This window comes from Calonectris borealis, chromosome 3 (genome assembly GCF_964195595.1).
Source record: "Calonectris borealis chromosome 3, bCalBor7.hap1.2, whole genome shotgun sequence".
In the NCBI taxonomy this organism is placed as follows: Eukaryota; Metazoa; Chordata; class Aves; order Procellariiformes; family Procellariidae; genus Calonectris; species Calonectris borealis.
This window is the reverse complement of record NC_134314.1, coordinates 113,850,915-113,861,062: the sequence shown is the minus strand read 5'-3', so window position 1 is coordinate 113,861,062 and position 10,148 is coordinate 113,850,915.

Below are 10,148 nucleotides of genomic sequence, written 5' to 3'. Positions count from 1 at the left end.
TCACCTCCAGGCACACAGGTTGTGTCTTACCCCTTCAGATCTCCCTCGCCTGGGACTAGAGCCTCATAGGCGGGTATCAGATTAGTGCTTAACTGGCTGCAAAGGGCAAATTCAGTCAGGAAGAAAGCGAGTGCCTACCTCTCGGGTGTTGATATGGTGGTTGATCGACCAACCCTCAGACCTATCTCATCTAGCTTAAGTGTCCTGCTTGCTCCAGCACGTTTGAAATCTTGTCTTCTGCTTTGCAACTTGTTCTTAAGAAGACAATGGTGTGAAGAAAGTCCCACGGTCTCCTTGCATCCTAAAAGGTAAGCTGGTAGAAGCCAAACTAAAAAAGAATAATGAGGGTTGAAAGGAAAAAGTGTTGTAAATACATCTCAGGGGAGGCAAGAGGTGATATTCTAGCTATGTTTAAGCAGAAATAAAGGGCAAAGAAGTGGTGGCTGTTGGTCAAAGATGGGGTGACCTGATGCTTGGCTCCCTGCTCAACCACACTTTCTCTGAGTGACTGGACTATGTGGTCTTTCTGAGTCTCCCTTTTATGTTTATAAAATGTTAAGGGACAATATTAATGAATGATAAGTTGCTGCTCATTATTCCCTTTTCTACAGATTTAGACTTACAGGCTTTTCTCCATTTTCCTGTCCCAGCTCACAGAGCAGTTTTGCCAGAGTTCACTTCTTTGTGATTTATGGGCTAGAGTCGGAAGATGACCATCTAATGTTTGCTAGCTATAATAAAACAGCTCCTGATTCAGAGACCCTGCAATGTCTGATCTCCGGCTGCACGCTAGCTGCCCTCAGGTTGAAGCCCTGCAGGCAGAACCTATAGGGTGGACATCTGGGGAGTGCCCCAGAAATCAATGTCCTGTGGTCATTCATCTTTGTGACAATGCTTCAAGGATCCTGGTCAAATCTTTCAGATTGCTTTCTGCTTCCTCCTGTGTTGGTGCTGGTGTCTATTTGCCTCACGCTGTCTCGTGAACTCGGGCAAAAATCATCCTCTTCAGTGCCTGGGGAACCTCTGAGTGCCGTGAAAATGATAAAGATGACAAGCGAGGGTCAGTATTACAGTCCTCAAGCCAAGAAACTGCATTAGTCTATCATTTCATTGTGGTTTCAGTTGTTCATAATTCAATATATATTTTACAGTCTCCATACACCTACAGTGTGGTCAACAAGCAATTCTGCCTTTACAACAAATGCACATAAAACTACAGAAAATATTCTTGGTAGGATTTCTGCAAACACCTGGTAGCATTTGTATGTGAGCAAGCTCTGCAAGAAGGTCATGCTGGGTTTTCCCATTTGAAATTCCCAGCAGGTATCTGGGAGACAATCTAAATGTGAATACAGATATTTTCCATAACTGTTTAAAGTACTAGCTAACCAGGGAGTGTCCGCAAACCATTCTGTATCAAAACTCTCACTTAGACTCTCCACTGCAGGTCCTATTTTTCTTCCAACCTTATTTTCCCAACAGAAGACTCCCCAAGGAAATCTCCCTGGTAAGCAGAAATTATGCTAGGACTCCTTTGAAAATTTACTGCTAATTTTCATTGACTGCTATAACCAGAAAAGACAGTAATTATAACAGTAAAAAACTGTTTTGTAGGTTTTGCGAGCATCTCCATTCAGATACTGAATCTATGGACTACGTTGCTTGAAAAAGTAGGATTTTAAGAATGAAACAGAGTAAGTGATGCTCTTACAAAGCTATTTAGAAAAAGGATTGGATAATTTTAATTTAGTGTGTAAATACAAATGAATTAAAGGCAAAATAACTTATGACTATTGATGTAAATCCTCAATGGATAAGCTCACACTTTCCAATTTTAGAAGCTAGTGTAGACGATGAATTAAAAACGGTCTGATTTACAGAGATGCTAGTTCCTGGAGAATCCTTGTTTGAACATGTTGGCAGTAGCTTCCTCTCTCTGCTCCAATCTGGTGGCCGTGTGATGATGGGTTTCAGTCTCAAAATAATTTACTGCACTTTGCTAAAATACATCTTCTTATGGTTCTTCCGCAGGACCGGGGTAGTTCCAGTCCATTGCAAACCACACTTCAATAGCATGCCAAAAATGAAGTCTAGCATGGCTGGATAGCGGTGCGGGGAAAACTCGGGTGCATTTAGGGGCTTGCAGTTAAAGCAGATCTGCAATCCTTTCAGTGATCACAGTGGTATCGATTGAGCAGAGAGAGATGGAGTTTGCAGAACAGGAAGGAGGGCAGAAGTACCTCTTCATGGTGCGGTACAGAAAAATATAGGGCTCTAAGGAAAAGGGAAACCTGCTCTGCCGGCAGCCCGGCTTTTCCCATTCGCCACCCAGCACCCTCGCTCTGACTAATTGTCTTGGTGTCAGCTGGGATAGAGTTAATCTTCTTCCTGGTAGTTGGTATAGTGCCATGTTTTGGATTTACTATGAGAATAATGTTGATAACACACTCATGTTTTAGTTGTGGCTACGCAATGTTTACCCTAGTCAAGGACTTTTCAGCTTCCCATGCTCTGCCAGGTGCACAAGAAGCTGGGAGGGAGCATAGCCAGGACAGCTGACCCCAACTGGCCAAAGGGATATTGCATACCATAAGACATCATGCTCAGCACATAAAGCTGGGGAAAGAAGAAGGAAGGGGGATGTTCGGAGTGATGGTGTTTGTCTTCCCACATCACTGTTACGCGTGATGGAGCCCTGCTTCCCTGGAGATGGCTGAACACCTGCCTGCCGATGGGAAGTGGTGAATGAATTCCTTGTTTTGCTTTGCTTGTGTGTGTGGCTTTTGCTTTACCTATTAAACTGTCTTTGTCTCAACCCACGAGTTCTCTCACTTTTACCCTTTCGATTCTCTCCCCCGTCCCACCAGAGGGGAGTGAGCGAGTGGCTGCGTGGTGCTTAGTTGCTGGCTGGGGTTAAACCACGACACTAATGGAGTTTCTATCTTGCAGCACTTGCCCAGCAATGGGGAGCCAGACCTCCCCGAGCAGGTTTTCAGTTGGTGGGAGATGTCTGCTCTTCCCTGGCTGCTGGTCCATACCGAGCATTTCCACACTGTCCTTAGAAATGCCCATTTTCTGTGGATTTTGTGCTTGTGTGGTTAGAAATGCGTAGCCGTCAACTCGGCTGCAAGCAACAAACAGGCTTTGCTGACAATTAAAAAAGAGCTTCCTAAACTTTTTGCATGTATCTGGTTGTCAGTGAAAGTGAGATGACAGACCCCTGGCAGGAAACAGAACAGATGGTGTGAAAATATGAACCAGTTTTCTGAAATAAGGTGTGAAATCCTAAGGCTGGTCACTTTTCCATGTTCTAGAGTACCCATTCATTTCCATGCCAACCTCAATTTTATCACAAGTAACGTTATTCTCAATGCCATAAGAGAGAGCACCCTATCTCCTCCCCGATCCATGGTTTGCTAGGCTAAATAAGCCACATCCTAATCCTTCCTATGAAAACTGGCCTCCTGTTCTCTTGTTCACCCTGGCATAAATAGCTCCAAGCTGAAGTCTTTTAAATGGATGAGGAGTCAGGCTGAAGCTTGAGGGGTTGATGACAATGTCCCTGTCCCTGAGAATGGATCATGGAAATGCGGAGCTGCGGCTGACCTTGGATTCCCACACCCAGCATGGAAGGGCTGATGGAGCAGGTATAAACCCAGCCAAAACCCTCCTGTTTTCCTTGTAACTACATCACGCAATTTATTGGCACGGGATGTTTTAGGAAGCCACAGATGTAAATGGGAGTGAGATCAGAGCAGCATAGCCTTGGTGGGTAAGAGATACCAGGGGCCGGAGAAAGCCCACAGCTTAGGGGGGTCTGAGCATCTCCGCTTGCACCATCTGGGACAGATGGTGAGGGCAGGACATCTCCGTGTGTGCTAACGCCCTCCCATGCAGGCTTGTGGTGTTCACCGCAGCCCCTCGAGGGTGGGCTGTGCTGCCGGACACCTGAATTTTGGTGTGGGCTCAGTAACTTGATGTTATTCGTGCAGCCCTGTTACCTCACATTCCTGTTGATGCATCATCACATTCCTGATGATGCTCTGTGCTTGTGGTCCCCATTGCAGGGACCTTTGCCAGGCCCGCCGATGCTGAGGTCCCCTGCTCTTCCTCAAAATCTTCCAGGTTTTTATCAAGTGCCGCTCAAACAAATCACTCCCAGTGTTTCAACAGAGACGTGATGCAATTTCAGCACAGTGGGGACAGCTTCGGGATTTGAGTCAGGGTAACGACGTCAGTGAAACAGCAGGATTTAGAGAAAAGGAGGCAGCGGATCGGTGAGCGAAACACCGGTGACTTGGGTGCCACGAGCGAGTCAGCGGCGCCTGCTCTGCCCCCCGCCTGTCCCTGCGCTGGGTTTTCGGGGGAAAAAAGCAGGAAAGCAGGGTGCCTTTGTCAGGGCGTTCTCTCAAGCTGGCTCTTCACAGTTCTCTGAAGGCTTTTGATCTCTAATTTGTGTGCACTCCATCTGTATTAACATTAACCTACTAATCTTCGTTAAAGGAATGCTTGGTAATGGTAATTAACACCAAGTGCTTACACAGGCCAGGCTGGATGAGGGAACAGTCCTGGGGTTGCATTGCCAAGAGATTTTAAAAAAAGAAAGTGTGGTCAGGTTTTCTGGGCTGCGGCACGTCTCTGTGCTGGCCATCCAGTGCCACGAGCCAGGGGTGCTCGCTGTGTGAGCCGGTGCACTGGGGCTCTGGAAGTGACGCAGAGGGATGGTCACAGCCGTTGTCGCAGGCATTCGTCCTTACACAAGAAATGTGTCCTGGTGGATTTTCTGGTGGCAAAACCCTGAGGATGGATCAGGATATTACAGGAGGCCCTGTCAAGAAATGTGGTAATGAAAAATTAGCATACACATGAAAAAGTAAATCTGAGATTGGTGTCTAAAACAAGCTTCATGAATAATGCCAGAGTTGCTCATAAGCCCTTATAGTGCTGAAGTGTCAATGAGATTGCTAAGTTGCAAATGCCTGTTTTGTGGTCTGGGATGTGTTGCTGAGAATCACACAAAAATACACTGCAAATATACTTATAAAATATTCATTGAATAAATGCACCATAGTGTTACCGAAGGCACTTGTGTACCAAGTAAATATTTTTTCAAAATATTCAAATATTTTATTTTTCCATGCTAGTTTGTTTCAAAGAGGTCCTCTGCTTTAATAAATACTTTAATACTTGCAGGCAACATCATACCCACAATGTTTTAGAGTTGCTCCATTTATTGCATTGACAACAAAATATTCCTGTTGATATAACGAATATATTGTAATGCTGGTGTGCGGAGAATGTGGCTCAGTCATGACATAAGGAGAGGAGATTTACTCTTTGGGTAAGAGAGTACTTTGCTATCCGTGCCTATTTAGTTTTTTTCCTCTTGCGTTTAAGTTATCTGGGGGATGTTAACCAGTGCCAGATGCGGTATGATGGCAAACTTTTTTTCCTATTAAGAACTGACATTCATTTCATCTGGGTGGGTGAAAAGCTTCTGGCTCTATGGAGCAAATATATATCTTTTTATTAATCCTTTTGCACTAACACAAGTGTATATAAAAGATTGAAGTACTTGGGGCGAATAGTTCATACGGTAGATGTCACTATGTCAAGGCTGAACCTGTAAAAGACTTCCATGGCAGCTTTCCTGAAACTTCGAGTATATTGCCTTGCAGTAATAGAAATACCAAGTCATTATACAGAGAGGTTAAGGTACGATGTGGCTGGTGGAGCAGGAGCACGTGTATGTTTATGGCTTTAAGCCGCTTTCCCTGTGTGCCACCAGGTGTCAGCAAAACCTAAGAAACCGAAAATCACTGCAGTGGGTTAAGGCGGTTTTCATTAACGTCTCCTTCCTTAAAGGAAAAGAATGATTTTTGGCGATAATTGAGACGGTTGTTTTCTTTAGAGTGTATGTATTTGCCTATAAGTGGGATATGTACCCTTCTCCAGATAGCTGCTCCGTTCAAAAACTGTAGAATATAATCATTTTTTTGCATATTCACGCGATGATCTGCATTACATGTGTTGAAAACCGTCAGCCTTGCAGAGAAACCGCAGAGGGAATGAGCAGTAACTGGATTAGAGGTGCCTACTGCTCCCCGTCACCATAATTTACACTGCCGTGGTGCTGGTGCCAGTATTTTCTCTGCTACCTTTATGGAAGCCTTAGACTCTGGGTTGTCTTCGGTTTAAAGCATTCGTCAAGATAGACAGCAGTGGTTTTGGCACCGCCAATATATATGGCACGGGTTTAAAGGCAGGAGGTGTTTTTTCCTGAGATAAGTTCAATGCTTACAAACACTGTAACCACTCCCTGTGACTGACAAATTACCTGCCTACAAAAACAGGAGCGTGCCTTTTGATAAAAACAGAATAAGATTGTACTCAAATACACGCGTACAAGTTCTCTGTCAGGGGAGGAGGTCGCATTTGCTCCAGGTAATCTTCTCTGGACATTTTATTTTTCCCGCTGCTTGTGCAGATACATTGCAGTTTAAATTAGGCTACAAATACATCTTTCATTGTTGCTTGAGAGTTTGTCTGTTTGAGATGCCCTCGCTACTCAGAAACCAGACTGTTCGTTGTACGATGGATTTTACTTGTATGTACAGAGAAATAAAGGGTTCGTGATACCTGCAAATCAGTTTTCTTTAAGTGCTTTTTTTGTTTCACCTGGGTTAGGAGGATACAGAATAGGAATGTAAAGAGCAAACACATTTGTTGTTAATCCTGAAATATATTAACATTTTAAAAGTTATGATTTCAGGATAGTACTTCAAATACTGGAATGGAATATTACTCTCTATGGAGAGTTAATTGCTCTCTTCTTTGGGATGTTTTGTCATGGTCTCACAAGGTTGGGGTTTGCTAGTCCTGAAGCAGGCATGTTGTAGGGCAGTGGAGCAGTATGGGCAACAACCTTGTGACGCCCGGCCCAGCCAAGGAACTCCTGGCCAGTGTGGAAAATTTAAAAGAAGTTGATAAATGTTCTTAAAAAAGCAACCTGAACAAAAATCCCAAACCTGCTAAAATTGTTTCTGATATGTTAACGCATAGTGAGGGCTCCATGAAAGGGGAGGCTGGAGCAATGGAGATGTTTATTGTTTATTATTTATTAAAAGGAATCACAATGAAAAGTGTAAGTTTTAGGGAATTTGTTGGAACATAGCCAGTGGGCTTCATAAGCTCAGGTGTCCACTGCAACCATTAAGCAGTTGTCTGCCTACTGCAAAACTGCCTCTGTGTTTCAGGGGGAAGAGACAGGTGAGAAACTCACTTTTGTTTTCTCTAAGTTTAAAGTAGGTAGACTTTTAACACATCTAACTAGAAACTTTATGACTAAATTTCCATTTCTCCACCCCTGTTTTGGGGAAATCCACATTGCTCTGCTACAAAAACTGATTAGAAGTATTACTGGTGGTAGGAGGAATTTTATATTTTCCATTATGTTCCTTTGTTAAAAGTATATTGAGCTAACCAGAATGTTCCTACAAATAATTATGGTGACATATAATGCATTATTGATTAAAAATCCATAAAGAGAAATGATCAGGGTATTTATCTCCAGACTAATGTCCTCTGCCTAAGAGAAACTATCGTTGAGAAGTTCAGGGAGCATGTAGTCATATGCTGATGCGTCTTGAAGAGCAGTACTGTGCATTTTTGCAAGAGTAAAAATGCTGAGAGTAAAACTGGAACTGATTATGTTGAACATGGTTTAGGAAAAAGGTTTCAAAATTAACCCAGAAGTTTTGGCTACAACCTCTTAACTTCAACTTCAAAACTTGTGTGCTGTTGTTTGCATTGGCATTTAAACTGCGCCCTGTGTTCATGTGGATTCACTTGTTTCTTCATCTGTACCAGCTCTAGAAACCTTTCAGGGTGAATGGGATCTCAGGCCAGGAGAAGCAGTGCTGGTCCTGATGCCAGTACCACTGTTGGTTATCCTCTGATCTTCGCTGGAAAAGGCAGAAAGATTTTGCATGTCTTAATATGAAAGCAGTCAACAATTTTTTTTCAAGTATTTCCTACTTGAAATACTTGTATTTGTAAAGATAAACACAGAATACCTTTAATTCCTGTTTTATGCCTAGTGCCTCATAGGGAAGGTCCCAGATGCATTGATTTTGAGTACATTTTCTCTTGCCTTCCAGGGTCTGTTCTTTCCCCACGATCAAAGTGATCCTGTTCCTCCGCAGTGTAGTCCCGCGCTGAAAGGTGGACCCATCCCACCGGGGCTCCTGCGTAAGCACGATTTCCAGCACAGCTTGCAAAGTGGTTTTTGTGTTTGTTTTGGAAATATTTAGAAGGGTATAAAAATAACATAAAAGGCACTGTGAAGGAAGAAAAGCTGCTTACCTGTGCAGTCAGGAATCATTTTGATGCCCCAGTGGGGTAATGAGGAGTAAGGGGAAAGGGAAGCAGCTGGAAGCTCAAGTGGTATCGATGAGGTTTTTCTTTGGTGGGAACCAAGTGGAGTAAAAGATGCCTTGTGTACAAACTTAATATTTCTAGACTAATGGCAGCGTGCCCAGTACTGCCAAGTGTAAAGGCCATAGGAGATGAATTAAATGCACTATAATGGTGTTCCCAGAACGGCTGTTGTAAATAAAGTATAAAATCCATTGACCCGTGGTCTGAAGATCTCTTAAGCGGGGTCTGTAGGTTGACTGTCTGTTAGTCTCTAAATGTACATGTAGCGAGAATTTGGAGCATCGACCTTTTTTCGTGCTAGAATGCTAGTTTAATGCGATGCAATCATTTTCAGCAGTCGGTCCCCAGTAATTGTATGTTTCTGAAGTGTAATATTTGAGCTCTGAGGTTCATCCGCTGTCCCATCTATGCTGCTCTTGTTAATTTTATATCAAGCCCCAACCTTACTTTGGATGTGTATGCTTCCTATGAAGGCCAAAAATCTGGTGGTGGACTGGTACTCCTCAATGATGCCAGGGGGATGAGGAAGAGCGTACATATCCTGATCTTTCATCCCCAGTGTCTTGTACGGGTTCTGCTGTTGTTCCCCTGTTCAGAAAGCACAGGAGATGCTGATGAAGACCTCTTGGGCCATGGTGCTATTCGTGTGATAATGCTTCTTACTTCTAGCTCTTCTGGTCACCCGATTCAGTTAGTCCAATTTTCTTGTGTCACCAGCATCTAGGCTAAATGGAGATTTACTTCATGAGTGTGGGTTGGCAGAGGATTAATTTAAATAACATGAAAATGTTGCTCCTGATGGGGAAATTCAAAGGCGCTGGTGAAACTGCAGCCACTTTTTGTATTCAGGAATTACGCTGTGCCTAATCAGCTTGAGTTGCAGAATGTAAGGTATCTCGGCAACTCAAGAAGAGTACAGGGATCTCGTTAGGTCGTGCAGAGAGGAAATTAGAAAGGCAAAAGCCCAGCTAGAACTCAACCTGGCCACTGTCGTGAGAGACAACAAAAAATGCTTTTACAAATATATTAATGACAAAAGGAGAGGCAAGGAGAATCTCCATCCTCCATTGGATGTGGGGGGGGAGGAACGTTGCCACCAAGGACGAGGATAAGGCTGAGGTACTTAATGCCTTCTTTGCCTCAGTCTTTAATAGTCAGAGCAGTTATCCTCAGGGTACTCAGCCCCCTGAGCTGGAAGATAGGGATGGCGAGCAGGATAAACCCCCCATAATCCAAGAGGAAGAAGTTAATGACCTGCTACGCCACCTGGACGCTCACAAGTCTATGGGGCCAGATGGGATCCACCCGAGGGTACTGAGGGAGCTGGCGGAGGAGCTTGCCGAGCCGCTCTCCATCATTTACCAGCAGTCCTGGTTAACTGGGGAGGTCCTGGACGACTGGAGGCTCGCCAATGTGACTCCCATCTACAAGAAGGGCCGGAAGGAGGATCCGGGGAACTACAGACCGGTCAGCCTGACCTCGGTGCCGGGGAAGATTATGGAGCGGTTGGTTTTGAGGGTGCTCACGAGCCATGTCCGGGACAACCAGGGGATGAGGCCCAGCCAGCATGAGTTCATGGAAGGCAGGTCCTGCTTGACCAACCTGATCTCCTTCTATGAGCAGGTGACCCGCCTCGTGGATGAGGGAAAGGCAGTGGATGTGGTCTACCTGGACTTCAGTAAAGCCTTTGACACTGTCTCCCACAGCAT